This window comes from Ambystoma mexicanum, chromosome 6p (genome assembly GCF_040938575.1).
Source record: "Ambystoma mexicanum isolate Mex_15411 chromosome 6p, UKY_AmexF1_1, whole genome shotgun sequence".
NCBI lineage: Eukaryota > Metazoa > Chordata > Amphibia > Caudata > Ambystomatidae > Ambystoma > Ambystoma mexicanum.
This window is the reverse complement of record NC_090935.1, coordinates 1,169,154,862-1,169,170,011: the sequence shown is the minus strand read 5'-3', so window position 1 is coordinate 1,169,170,011 and position 15,150 is coordinate 1,169,154,862. Positions and strand designations below refer to the sequence as shown.

At 45.3% G+C, this 15,150-nt stretch overlaps 1 protein-coding gene across 2 annotated transcripts in view; it reads right to left on the bottom strand.

The window, feature by feature from the left end:
- Positions 1-15,150, bottom strand: part of LOC138510274 (guanine deaminase-like) — a 616,035-nt gene that overhangs the window by 297,297 nt on the left and 303,588 nt on the right. The gene's annotated exons all lie outside the window — the stretch shown is intronic.

The following is a 15,150-nucleotide window of genomic DNA, read 5'->3' as shown; positions in this document are numbered from 1 at the left end:
CTAATAGCGGCATAGGCGCATACACGCGCACCTTCAGGGAGCAAATACCGACATGCCGGTAATAGGGGGTAATTCCAACCCACGCATACATGCAAATACCGGCATCGCGAAGCCGGTAATCATGGCCTGCACGATGCCGGCCATACAGGCATCCCAGACCACCCGCAAACAGCAAGCAAGATGCAAGGCAGCTGCCACAGGTGCATACAATCCCCACAGGTGGAGTCAAAGGAGGCTGTGCCAGTATGAACTGAGCACACCCACACATCACAACCCCCCAACTCCCCCGGTGTAGGCAATGCAGAGTTGCCCAGTACAAAAGGAGCACAACTAAACACCACACCCCTTCCTACACCAAAATGCCACCACTAGCATTTGCAAATATGGCACAGGAGGACCTGCCTATACTGATACAACTACAGCAACAACTGCAACAACAACAACAGCAGCAAGAACAGGCAGCACAGAGGAGACACAGGAGGAGAAGGAGGTTGAGACAGGCCCATCCATTACCACCAGCGCAGCCACCAGAGCCTCGTAGGCAGCCAGCAATACATCGCACCAGACCTAGCCCATTCAACCCTACCCCTGAGCAGATCCATACCCTGTACCGGTGGGACCGTGACACCATCACCACCATAGTGCACATGATACAGAACGACATTTCCACCCACATACAAATATGCACTGCCATCCCCCCACTACTAAAGGTGGTGTCTGTGCCACACTTCCTGGCCACAGGCACCTACCAACACACAGTGGGCCAGCTGCATGGCATTTCACAACCACTATTTTCATGCATGCTGAACCAAGTGCTGGATGCCCTCCTGAAGCACGCAAGAACCCACATATCCCTACCACAGACTGCCCAGGAGATAGCCGAAGCCAAAGTAGGCTCCCAGGCACCGACAGGCATGCCCAATTGTGTCGGTGCCATCGACTGCACCCATGTGGAATTGATAGTCCCCCATGCCATAGAGGCTGTGTACCGCAATCACAAACAACACCACTCCATCAATGTGCAAATGGTATGTGACTCCAGGAAGATCATCACCCATTGCTGCGGCCGATTTCCTGGATCAACTTATGATGCCATGGTACTGGGTAAATCCACGGTACCCCATCAAATGGAGCGACATGCCGGACCACGTGCCTGGCTGCTTGGTGAGTTGCACAACCGTCCCATTGCAGTGCTTTGGGGTACTCATGTGTGGGGATGCATGAGGGGGGGCAATACTGCACCTGGGTCGGACTAGCCGGTGATTGGAGAATGCATGCAGAGCCAAACACTTCTGACCTGAACCAGTCAAACGGTACATGACACTTCACTGGGCCACAGATCACAAATAATGCATATCAATGAGAACAAGTAAGAGGCACAACCAGGCCACCATGGTGATGGAAAGCAATGCATGAATAAACAGGACAGCAAGCGTGGCTATGTGGGCAGTGTGACCATGCATAGTAAATAATGAACAGCATGAATTGGAGTCAAAACATTGTTGCACTACCACAGCATATCTGCCTCAGCATGCATGATTACACCCTGCATCATCTATTGAATGCCAACCAGACTACCACACCTCATGACAGTACAGATTGCACCTAGATAACATTCATTTTTTCATGCTACCAGGGACATGTGCATGGCCACACCAAATAGCTGATGGCATGACTGTGCTCCCTGAATTACGGGAGTTCAGAGTGACACACACCTATTTGAATCTGCTTGCTGGTGATGGAGGTTATCCCTTGAGGCCGTGGCTACACACCCCTGTGCCTAACCCGCAGAATGGCCATGAGGAGGAGTACAATCGTGTGCACACCGGTACCCGTGTTGTCATTGAGCAGACCTTTGGCCTGTCGAAGTGGCGGTTCCGCTGCCTCAGCAGGTCTGGTGGGGCACTCCCATATAGGCCTGAGAAGGTGGCAAAGATCACCATGGCCTGTGTCATGCTGCACGACATGTGCGTCCGGAAAAATGTACCATTGTCACCTGACATTGACATGCATGGGCCGGGTGAGGATGATGAGGACGGAGACAGAGGTGAAGTAGCCCCACTGCCAGTACGTGATGCACAGGATGGCCCTGCCATACGGCAAGCACAAATTCAAGTATACCTCTGAAACACAGGGACTATGAAAGACTTGTGTCAGTCAGACACTGGGCCAATATGAACATGCACACAGGGAATGTTGGGAGTTGGGCACTGAACACCGTAATACATTAAATGGATGCACACGAAAAATAACAATGTCCAGCCATGGATTTTTCTTCGCACAACTTGTGTATTATTCAAAACTGCAAAAATGTGCCCACTCCCCCTCCAAGACCCCCCCAACAAACTCCCTCACCCACCCCACAAACCCCAGAAAATACCCCAACAAACTCCCTCACCCACCCCATGGATCCCAAATGTCACCATGTGTGCAACAAACAGTTTTCCCTTCACCAATGTAGTTCTTCACATTGTCATTGCCCATACAGTTATTTCCTCGAGACTTTTGGGTCTGGGGGTGCCATGGCCGAGCGACGTGCGCTCCTGCGCGTTAACCGCACAGGGCTCGATTGCACCGAGGTGGAAGGGGTTGTTGTAGTGGAGGTGTCTATTGTCAGTCCCATGGCTGGGCTGAGGTGTTGACGCTGCATTTGCAGGATGTTGGCAAGAAGGGCCTGTGTCAGTGACCCCATGCACTCCCTGAATGCACACGTAGATGCCTCCACGGCAGCTGTATTGGCTGCAATGGCAGTGGCTATGGCCCTCATGGCCTCATTCCCAGCATCTACCTGTCGATGCATGATTTGCAGCATTGACTCTTGGCGGGCCTCTACCCTTGCCAGGCGAGCCTCGAAGGAGGTGTCGGCCGCAGGTGTACTAGTGGCTGGCAGGGTGGTGGCTGGCAGGGTGGTGGAAGGCACCTGCGTGGGCTCCTCCTGGGCACTGTCCCCCTGGAAGATCCCAATGTCTGATTCTCCAAGGTCTGAGTCATGGAGACACGGATCGTCCAGGCTCTCAGACTCCGCAGGTGGGTGGGGGCTGGAAATGGGGCTTTGGGTGGGTATTCCAGACATGATTCCAGCCTCATCATCCACCTCTGTGGACACAACGTCCGTGGTGGCTGGCGGAACTGCTCCCATTGTTGTGGGTGCCTGCTGCGGGTCTGTCGCTGCTGGTGCCCCCTGCAGGGTTGATGCCTTGCGTGGCACACTGGGTGTTGCTGCAGGCATTTTCTTGGACGGGGGGGGTGGCGGTGGCCCTGGTCCCTTTGCGTGCACTGGATGTACTCGCACCCCTGTCCTGTGTTCCACCTTCCTCATCGGTGCCTGGGAGATAGAAGAGATGCAGGTCATCAGTGATGTTGTCAAATGGCAGCTATGATGTATTGCGGTGTAATATGTTCATACATCCAGGCATCATTTCATTTCTGGTGTGTGGCATTTGGTGTACTGAGGGCACATGTTGGCAATCAATGCATGGCTGGTGGCATAGCATTCATTTGATGTGTGTGTGGTGGGTCCCATGGGCATGGTTGGGCCATGTTGCACCTCTGTTGGGATTGGGATTTTAACTCAGCATGCGTGTGGTGCAGGGTGTGGCACTCATTATTCTATGGATGTGTTGATGTAGCCTTGGAACATGCATTGCGTTGCCTAGTCTAACTTCCACATCACTTGTGCCACATCATGTTTTGGTATACGTGGATGTGATGGTTCACTCACCTTCCTCTGTGGTAGTTGCAGCGCCGAACTCCTGGTCTCCTATTCCCTCTATGGATTCCGGGTCCATGAATGCACTTGCAGTCTCCTTCCATGCGGTGAGCTTCACAGGGGAGTGTGGGCCACCGCCTGTCGCCATTGCGGCCCTCCTCTTCTCCGCAAGGATCTTCCTGACCCGGAGGCGGAGGTCGTCCCAGCACTTCCGGCAGTCACGTACACTCCTTGGGGTGCTCCCCACTGCCGACACCCTCTGAGCGACCTTCTGCCAGACCTGTTTTTTTCTGGTTTGTGCCGCATGCTTGAGGTCTGTGCTCCTGATTGTGTCTGCATGCTGTTCGAGGGTGTTGGCAAGCATAGTCAGTTCAGCATCAGAAAAACGCTGCTTCCTCTTCCTTTGGGAGGATTTACTGGTGGCCTTCGAAATCCTGCTTCAGTTGTAGCACACAACAACACCAGTGTAGTGGTGGTTATGGAGGATGGCAATGGATTGTGTTTTTAAAGATGGCCGCCGGCTCATTTCCCGTTCCAACGGGATGACGTAATTTCCGGGTCCTTTTTTGCGACCACGGTAATACTGTGCCGGTATTACCGTGCCGGTGTTTAGTGGTTGTTATGACGCGGTTACGGAATGGGCGGTACCAGCAATGCCAGTATAGGGGGGTTGGTGGCCCGTTACCGGCATGACGGTTTTGCCACTACCTGCATGGGGGAATGCGTATGCTTGTGTACTCGTAATCACCCGCTATTAGCGGGTTCATACGAGCACGGACCCGCTCATTCCGGCATGCCGGTAATGAACCCGGTTTTACCGGGCAACTCGTAATGAGGCCCATAGATATGTACGATATGTCGGAATAGACACCACTGCAAAACCGATCCGTCACATAACAGACTGCAATGTGAAAATTCATTATGTTTTGTGATCCACTGTACTTTGTGCAGGGACCGGAAAAGCTTTATTACAGTAACCAAATCAACTTTGAGCTCAAGTAGTATGCAGTAGAAATGTTTTGTAAATGTAGAATGTGCAAGCAGTATAACATCATGTAGGGGGGCTGTCAATCCTTCAAGGCTGGTGTGAATATGTTTCCTTGACAACTATGTGCAGCAAGCATTGGTTAATGATAACACGTTTCATCCAAGTGCTAGCATAGGACAAGGACACAGGGCAAGTGTATGCACGTGCATTCAGCAGTTTTGTTTCAAAGACATTGGAGTTTCAAATATGTCAACGGATAACATAGAAGTAGGCAGTCTCTCTCAGTCGGTGAATGAGCACCGTTCCAGATTCAATTTTCCAACCAGCAATGGACATTTTGGTTCAGACTTTGTTTAGTGGTGAGAGAACTTGAAATGGTTATTGTTGTTGTTTGATCAAACACTGGTATATGTTTCCATTAAAAAAAACAATGACAATGAAAAGTAAAAAGGTGTCAAAATATAGTGCAGTTGTGCGCAGTGTTATGACATGGGGGGTGCTGTTTTGGTTTTTACAAGTAATGACATCTCGGACCTTTGCCATGATGACCTCGATATTTACCTGCACCACAACTGAGAGTCCAGCTTTCAGACACACCACACCTGAGTCTCTGGTCCATAAGGGAGTGCTAATGCCAACAATCCTTCTTCAGCAAGCATGAACCTGCAAGTAATCAAATGCCAAGTAATGGGGGACTGTCCTCTAACCTTTCAGGGCAAACCTTTATGGCCCGGCTGCCTGCTGCATCGAATCCTTGATAGCTGGTGCCCTACAGATTTAATAATGCACCACTGCATGTGATCACCATCCTTCATTCATTGCCCAACAATGCACATGTGACCGCCTTAACTGAGACAATTCAAGCAATGATGCTTTATTAGCATGAATAACAGACTACAGTGTTACATGGTCTGTGCTGCAGCACCTATCCCCAACAGTAATCCTGTAAACAAATGGTTGGTCAGTCTGGCTGTCTGCAGATAGATGCACACAGATCATGTTATTCTTTTTTGAGGTCCCCATTCTCAAGGAGGAAAGATATTTTTTTAAATCTGTTGATCTTAAATCAATTATGGTGGAACAAGCGATAAAAACATGCTTCAGGGTTTTCGGGTGTGCTCTCATTCCGACAATACTGACAACCTAGTTTTCCCCATCCATGAGGCCCCTTCTAATCTTGATTTCCTTTGTCAGAAGCAAGTTCCAATGGAATCTCAGGAATGACCAACGAGCCCACCTTGCAGGATACACCATCAAGAATGGAGCTAAAATTCCTAATTTCTTATGATCACCATCCCAAGTGAGAAAGAGAAGGATAATCATGCATTCTTTCTGAGGTAGCGATGCAGTCTTGTTCAAATAGACATTTATTAACCGCTCAGGGTTTTCACACAATTCTGTCAGTGAACAATTCACCTTCCCAAGCACAGAGCTACTATGGTTATATATCTAGTTCACCCATGAACTGCTCCTATTCCCCAGGATACTTTTTAGATCAACAAACAGGGTCTCCCCCGCCTGCCCCCACGGGACTCAGGATCTTCCTCAGCAATGACAGAAACCTCCACTCCACACGTGGTGTCAGGGAAGTAATACCTAACTCATAATGGATGGCATCAATGGGGACAGCATTAGGCACTCTCAACACCCTATGCCAGACCAGATCTTTAAGACCAGGCAGAATATCCAATAAGGTTAGCAAATAAGTATCCATACCATATAAGATTTTAGGTACTAATTTCCTCTCCTAATATTTGAGGGCTGGTTTTAGAATATACTTACCATACCTACTAACCACCCTCACCAACTGATTTATTAGTGGGAGTATCTGATCTTTAACCCAGGCTTTCAGCTTGATCTGGCCTGGCGTAGCCTGATTGAGAAACCCCAAGTACACCAATGAGTCCACTCTTGCTATGTGCCATTTGTTGAATCTACTCCTCCCCTTAAAACACTTAACAATTTTAGTTTTCGAGGGCTTCATTATGAGTGAGTGGGTATGCGTGTAAGTGGCAAATGCATTCAGCAGACTTTGCAGACCCACCAGTATATGATCGAAAATGAGAAAATCATTTGCATAAGACAGCCAGTTTGGCCTTCACGGGTCATGTTATTCAACCATCCAACTTTCAGAGGCCGACAAACTGAGCGCCATGAAACTGGGTAATTAAACCTATGTCTGTCTTTCACTCTGTGCTAATAATAAATACTTGCTTAAAAATAATGTTCCTTTATTTTCTTTCAAAATTAATATATTATTTGAAAGACAAAGTGAAAATGTCTTCAATATGGCAGCTTCTTATGGAAATAGGTCACAGAGAGGTGTAATGTTTACATTTTATTAACAACTAGATAATACATTTAAAGTCGAAAGTAGTTTCTGTTGAATTTGGCTCAAGGTATGTAATCCCTTAATTTTGCAGGTTGGGTGTGGCATGGGCTTCGGGGGATGGGAGGCATGGATTTCAGTGTGGTGGGGCATAATGCTGCTTGTGCCCCGTGCCCTACAAAATGTTAAGATGGTCCCGCTCCCATTCTTTTTAGAGCTGCACTCCTCAGACTCTGGTAACTCGGCCCCCTCACAAGATTCAAAGTAGGTGGGTATGTAGACCAGCAACATCTCTCATTTCAGCACGTGATGTTTGGGAAACTGGGAGTTCAGATGGTGGGTCACTAGAAGGCGAATCTATAATGTCAGACAAGTGGGCTCATTTATAGATTAAAGAAGCTCATTTAACCACCCGGGCCAACATTACCTAGCGGGATGATTCCGAATAGTCCAGCTACCAACAATGTGCATTTCTACGGTGTCCCACTGTTGGAGAAGTGAATATGAGTTTGTGTCATACGATAGTATTCAGTTCTTGCCACATCCCACTTCTGATGCCATTTGTCATGGGGAGGGACTTGTACACTGATCATTCGGATCTTAACTGGTTTTATTATTGTGTTCAAATGACATAGTAGGTAGCAGGTACAAGGGTACATACACAAATAGAATTACCTAGTTGTCACTGGGGTACTACTGAAAAAGGAAAAGCGAGCAAACCTCCGAATAGCATCAAAAATGATATGTATGTCTTTTGTTTCTCCCTTCGATGAGTCCGCTGAGATCACAGTGGGTTACAATGGGGTTAGCATGTCCATGTTCTTTGTAAGACAGGGAAACCTCATGACTCTTTTTTTCCCCCAGAGCTCATGATCTCTTCTCTTGAGCTTCCGTACAATATAATAACTGGGGAGGAATGCCTCTGCGGTTTTGGGTCCAACTCAAAATGGAGATTCTAATAAATATAGTTGGAGGAAGACATGATAAAGCAAATTCAAGGGCAATGGACTTTTAAAAAAGGACAAGAGCTGGGAGCATTATCGCTCGAGCTGTGGCACACTGCATACCAGATGGTGAATGGAGTGAGAAAGTTTGCAGCAAAGGTTTAATAGAGCAGTGCTACAGGCTGGTTGGTAGGGAAACAAAGCACAATTGCTACATCAGTCTCAATAGAGAAACCTCTGAGACATTAGACGAAAGAATCCATGCACAAGGTACAAAACCTCCGGACAGCTAATCAGATGAGAGTCGGCTAAAGTCTGTACAAGGTAATCAGTATGATGTTCACAGGCAGAAATAACTCATCGCTCGCTGCATGTGTATACCAATTTCAAAGTAATGACACATAATGCCAGCTAGTCACACGCATGCAAATGAGTGTTGTAAGAAAGAAGGCAGGCGATGAAGAGAGGGTAGAAACTGCAGATGAAAGACTCAGCCTGCAGTGACAGCCACGTAAAGATGAACTCAGACAGCACAGTAGAATATAAACAGAAACAATAATTAACGGAAACCTGGGCACATTGACAAAATGATATTATAGCTTGGGCATGTCTTTGTTGGAGGAAATCAACAAATACTTGCCGACATAACAAACAAGTCCAGTCTGACAAGAAAAAAGGGGTGTAGCTTTTGAAAACAAGTGTGCATGCAGTATAATTCTTGCTTTCTGTACACAGTGCCATCACCTTCCTGGTGAACAGGAGTGCCACGAGGAGTGGCAGCCCCAGAGATGAGCGGGTAGAAATGGTGTCAGGACCCTCAGAGAAACAGTGCCCTCCCATCATAGACACGTACCCACACAGTTTCCTAACCTTCCACTGGGTCAAATCATGTAATGTGCTTTAGTACTCGTGACAGCAAGAGCGGGAATAAAGTGTGCCTGCAGGAGAGGGACTGAGTGACATGCAGGAGGACGTGAAATACCCGTTGCAGGACAGACACTGCACAAAACAGTGAGATAGACATACGCATCCACAGCCCTTCTCCCCCATCTCTCCCCCGTACCTACTGGATTAGAGCCCGGATTATAGCCTGCAGGAAAGGCTCCCATGGCAAAAGCACAATGCTTTTGTGAGACAACGGATTCCTAGCAGAACTCCAGTTAAATTAACATCCTTACCTATCATCTGATGCAGAAAGAAAATGGCTGCCCTGGGTAAACGAAAACAGACTGGAGAACCACCCACAACATACTGACATCACTCACTACACAGCCAATTAGGTGCTGCTTACACCAAAAACACTTGACCAACACCCCACTAATCACTACATGAACATTTTCAAAGACATTTTAGACACAAACGTCACTCTTACAATAACGCATTTATTTTAAATATAAAATACATTAAAATGTTTAACATAACTTCAAAGCTGTAGTAAATATTTTAAAAAGCATCAATAAAGTCAAATATATTTTTTGCAACTTTAACATATGACGGCTACCATTTTGGAAGTAAAAATGGCTGATAAATTCAGCACAATACAAATGCAGAAAAAGAGTGCAAAAATGGGTGTGGTTTGGGGTGAGATGGGTGGGAATGGGAGGAATATCCTATAGATTTCACCTAGAGATGGGCATTAAATGGGTGGGACACATAGCCAAACAACACAAATCCATCCTCATATCCAGATGTGGACCCCTTGCTCACTGTTTTTAGAGAGGCACAGTTCCTCCTCACTGAAGAGCCCCGACTAGGCCGAAACACGTGCCTAAGGTTGCTGTTGGTACTCTTGTTCAGAGGAGAATTGCCTGGCATTTTGGTGCTGGACTGCCCATGGGCAGGACAAAGACTGATATGCAGGGATATTTCTCCTCTGTCAAAGGGACAGTGAGCTAAAGACTTGGTTGAGACTCTCCCAGGGGCCATCCACCCAAGAACAGGTCAATGGGCCTTGTTCGTGCTGGTAGACCCCCCTTTGTTTTGCATATTAAGTAACTTAGGGTATCACCCTAAGTTACCAGGTGAATCCAGAAGTGGACCCCTTGCTCACTGTTCTTAGAGAGGCACAGATCCACCTCACTGAAGAGGCCTGACTTGGCTGAAACACGTGTCTGGGGTTGCTGTTGGTACTCTTCTTCAGAGGAGAATTGCCTAGCATGTGGGTCCTGGACTGCCCCTGGGCAGGACAATGACTTTTATGCAGGGATATTTCTCCTCTCCGAAAGGGACGGTGAGCTAAAGACTTGGTTGAGACTCTCCTAAGGGCCATCCACCCAAGGACAGGTCAATGGGCCTTGTTTGTGCTGGTAGAGAGAATCCCAGACCCCCCTTTGTTTTGCATCCTCATATGTCACCTGCATTGAAAAGCATTAGAGACTCTCATTCAAAGCCCCTAGTTGAAGCTCTTATGTTAAAGCTAATTTTTTAATGACAATAGTTTCAGCTTAAAGGTAGCGCTTTCAGCACCACCTAAAAGCCAAATCTAAAAAGGCAGTATTTTTTAATGTATAGTTTACATTGGAATGCGTTTCAGACCAAATAGCAAAATAGGAGCCTCTACAGACTTTGTGATATTTGGCTGCATAAGGAGCTTGCTGGCCTATTTGCCCAGGCTACCTTTTACTTAAACCACATGCCAAACTGCCGAATTTTACATCTGGGATTGGCAAGTGTTGCCTAGTCAAGAATAGACTGCGCCGGAAGGTGAATGTTTGCAGATAACAAAAGGTAAAGAGGGTTAGCACAGTCAATTTGACTAAGTCATGGTTGTCAACCTGAATCCTTGAATGTGACAAGCCATTGTTACGCAATTACTCAGTTTTAAGTCATGTGATACTTGGTTTCAATTCCTAAGAGAGCATAAGAGGCCTAAGCATTAGAAGAGTCAGAGGTACTTTTGCAGCCAACACGTGGGGAAAGTATGGTTTGTATTTTCCGACTAAACACTACATTCCCTTAGAAAAACCTAGTCTCATTGTTAATTATGCAAATTTCACACTTCACTGAATCACATTTTTTTAATCATTCCTTATAGTAAGTTACTGCTTTTGGACCTTTAAAATGTAATTTCACAGTTTTATGTGATATTTATGTTATGTTATGCTACATTTATAATAGTCTTATAGATTGTAACAGATTATCAACCCTCACAGGCATTTCTGGAAAGATAGACCTTTAATATGGGCATTAAGATACTAGTAGGACTAAATGTGTATTTATCATTGATATGTTACAAAAGGGTTGCCATAGTAACATAAACTAAAGAGTCAAGTTCCACTTGAAGTACCCAAAAATTATGTCTGAAGGCAGAACAATGTGTAGGAAATGTCTGTTGCTCCTTCTTCACCTCTGGTTACAGAAATAAGATAAAACGCAATCTTTACTTTTGAATTGCCTATAATATAGGGGTAACACAATCAAACAGATTACTTTTCTGTGTTTATAGTTGTCTAGGAACCCTGATAGTATACCATCATTCCATTTTGATAGACTGTTTGCGGAAGCGGGGGGTTGGGGGTTTATGCACTCACCAGTATTAATTATGGGCAGGTCAAATATGTTAAAAAGGGACATCCAGCCAAAATTCAGGGCACTTCCAATACACTGTCTAAGTTTATAGTTGAACACATTAAATTGATCTATTTTCTCAATTATATAGTACCGAAAATTGCAGTGCCATACATTTTCAGGGCTCTTTTCAGACTGGTTCAAGCAAGGATTTAGGTTGCCCCAATTTATATGTGTATTTATGTATTTATTAAACGCTTTCACCAAAGCACTGTACATTAAAATACAGTACAAAAGTAGATAATCCTTTGTCAATTGAGTAGTGTAAAATAGAGTTAAAAAAGGGAAGTATAATGTTGTTGAGATTAGAGTGAAAGAGAAAAAGGGTCAAAGAAGATTTGATATTAAGGAGTAAGGATTTCCAGTGGGTGGATGCAAAGAGTAAGAATGATTGGAAATTTATTGGAGCACATAGAGGCTTTGGGACAGCTGGTAGGAACTGATTTTGGGAGCAATGAGAATGAGGAGGAACAAGGAGAGTCAATAGTGAAGAAGGTTAAGGAAGAGGGGGACCCGTTAGGTATTTAACAGCAATACAGATTATAAAAGGGAGTAATCGAGATTCAAAGGAAGACCCGCAAACAGAGCAAAGTGACGGGTAAATAGAAGTATGCGGGAAACACAAAAAACAGATAAATTAAAGATGGAGAAGCAAGCCAATAGGCATGGAGGCCAACATGTAGTGCCCAGCAGCAGTCAATATGTGATAGGACAAGAGCAAAGATAAGTAGCTTGGTGGCGTGAAAAGAAAGAAAAGGATGGTGTTTACAAATATTGAGTAATTGATGACAACAGAAATGCGAGATATTAGAAATGTGAGAAGAGAAAAACAAGGAGGAATACAAAATTACCCCAGGGTTATGTGCAGAGGAAAGACAGCAAAAGAACAGAAAGAGGAAACGTAATATAAGGAGGAATGAGTAGGGGAGGCAGTGAAAAAGAAAATCTCCGTTTTTATATGTGTTAAGGTGCAGAAAATTAGCATGCATATAGGATTGAGAAGCAGGATACAAGAGTAAAGTGTAGCATTAAGATAGTCAGAAAAGGAGGAAAATGAGAGATGTGGAGTCAGCATAAAAATGAGACGAAAGGTGAAATGATGAAAGAATAGATGAGAGAAGGGAGTAGAGAAGGAATACAATGAGAGGACCCTGGATGATCCCTGTGGGACACCATATTGTAGGGGAAAAGAGGAGGAGCATTTGCCAGCCGGAGAGATAGAAAAGGAACAGGCAGAGTTATAGGATTCGAACCAAACAAAAACAGAACTAGAGAAGTCGAGCAAGGAGAGATTTGAAAGTCGAGTAGTTTGATCGACATTTTCAAATGTAGGGAGAGATCAAGAAGAATGCGCATTTAGTAAAGTTTGGCATGATGAACATTTAAGTGTGAATTTGATACTCTAAAACAAGCAGTTTCAGTGGAGTGAAGCTGAAACCCGATTGGTGTTGTGGAAGAAGGGGCTGAAGATCAAGATAGAAAGATAGTTCGGAGTGGAAGCCACATTCCAGAATGCTTGACAGGAAAGGAAGAAAAGAAATAGGACAAGGTTTAGCTGGGAAAGAAGGGTCGAGAGAAGTCTTTTTTAGAATTGAAAGAATGAGTGCATGCCTAAAGTCAGTAGGATAGAAAGGCTGCATTAAGTGACATATTGATGAGAAAAGTCAGTAAAAGCAGAAAGAGAGGATAGATTTTTGTCTGACCCTGCGATGGTAAGGGGCTAGGGGAAGACACTGTAAGGTGGGCACAAAAAGATAGGAAGCAGTATCTGATTCAGAGAAAGGTCTCAGGGACATAATTTCACCGAAATGCCAGGGGGAGGAGAAGTGACACCACACAACCATTGACCTCTGATGACATCACAGGAAGTGGTGTCATTTGACCCCACCCTGAAGTGACATCATGGGAAGTGATGGAAAATGATATTTCACACCTTGACAAAACAGGAAGTAGCATCACATACCATTGTTCCTAAGTACACTACGAAACATATGGTTACAATATCACTGTAATGTGATATACATTTCATACAAGAATGGATCACCAAATGTATCATTAATATCAGTGTGCATAGGCCCATATTACCAAATTACTGTGAGTGCAAGCAGACAACCAAGGCCAAATGATAATGATGTGTTATTATATAGCCCTTCCAATTAAGCGCTTTATATAGAACAAATATACGTACAATATCACCCAACCTGTGTTGGCACTCATATATCGATCTGAGAAGGATGAACGGCAGAGTTGGCCTTGCCGGGATTCAAACTTGCAACCTGCAGATCACAGACACATCGCAGCAGAGAGCACTCAACCCACTGAGTTATTTTACCAGCTATAGCTATCATACCGGCTATAGTAAAATGAGCAATGTACTGCTAAATCGCAGGTGCGAGAGACGTTACTCGCTACGGCAACCCTATCGCCCTTATCCTGGATCAATCGAAGAAGAAATTAACTTGCAGGCCATTCAGGATTTGAACGAGCTGTGAACGTAGGTGATGAAAGTAATGGCGTCACTACTGAGCCCTTACACACGTAGGTGCATTAGACACGAAACACATACGCATCCACCACGAAGATATACAAACAATAGGCCAAATGGCACTCAGACATGATGAACATGCTTCCATTTAATAGGTTAGAAACCATATACTCTCTCTATGCTGAAACGCAAGATGCACAAGAACACACATAAAGCTTGCTTAATGCAGAACGCAACTAAAATTAGTGGCCATGCAAAACAAGATGGACGGCGCAGCCACATGTGCGTGAATGGAAGACAGTGGAGAAGATTTGAGGCTGCAGGGGGACCTCGCTCGCTGAGTTAGCAGAAAAAAAACAAGCCTAACGGAGATACAGACAGACAGAGACCTTTGTTTCCATCCAGTTCTCTTGACAAAGGATACAAGGTAGTGCAATCTAAATGTCCTTGCCTGTGGCCTAGAGAATCAGAAATGATGACCTTATTGGAACAAGTAGCACCTTGGTGCCGTTTTCACTACCCCCTATTGTGCTCATGTGCTGGTAACCTTCTAAAGTGCCAAGGCTAAGAAAGTCGCCGCTGACCAATCCCTATCCCCCAACTGCACTTCCCTACACATTGTTGCATCGGCCAATGTAATATTGTATAGATGACATGTTTCCAGCTGTAGCAATTTAGAAGGTGGTCTCAGGCGGCGCCACCAGACAAGGTTTAGCCAATGAATGTACCAACGCCTATGCAATGTATAGTTAGTTTGATTCCTCTAACCAATCCCTTCCCACTTCAAGTTTTTTTTTATCAAACATCAATTGTGATGTCATACCCCTTGCTAAGGTACTGTCAAGCTTGAAGTTACTTAAGAGTCACATAGATTTGTTTAATGTTCATTCTGTCCCTGTTTTATATGGGTTTTGTTAAATAAAACAGGTGTTTGTCAAATTTTTGGACCCTTCTGTTTTTTGGGCGTGGGATTTCCCGTGACCTGTCCTATTGCTTATCCACAGGGGTCTTCCTCCCCATTTTGACAGTTGAAAGGGGCAGGAAGGGTGTAAGGGCTCTAGACTAGAGAGAAGACAAGTGTTAAGAAGTGGAAGTGCATAGTCAGCACAGAGGAGAGAGAATTCCTGG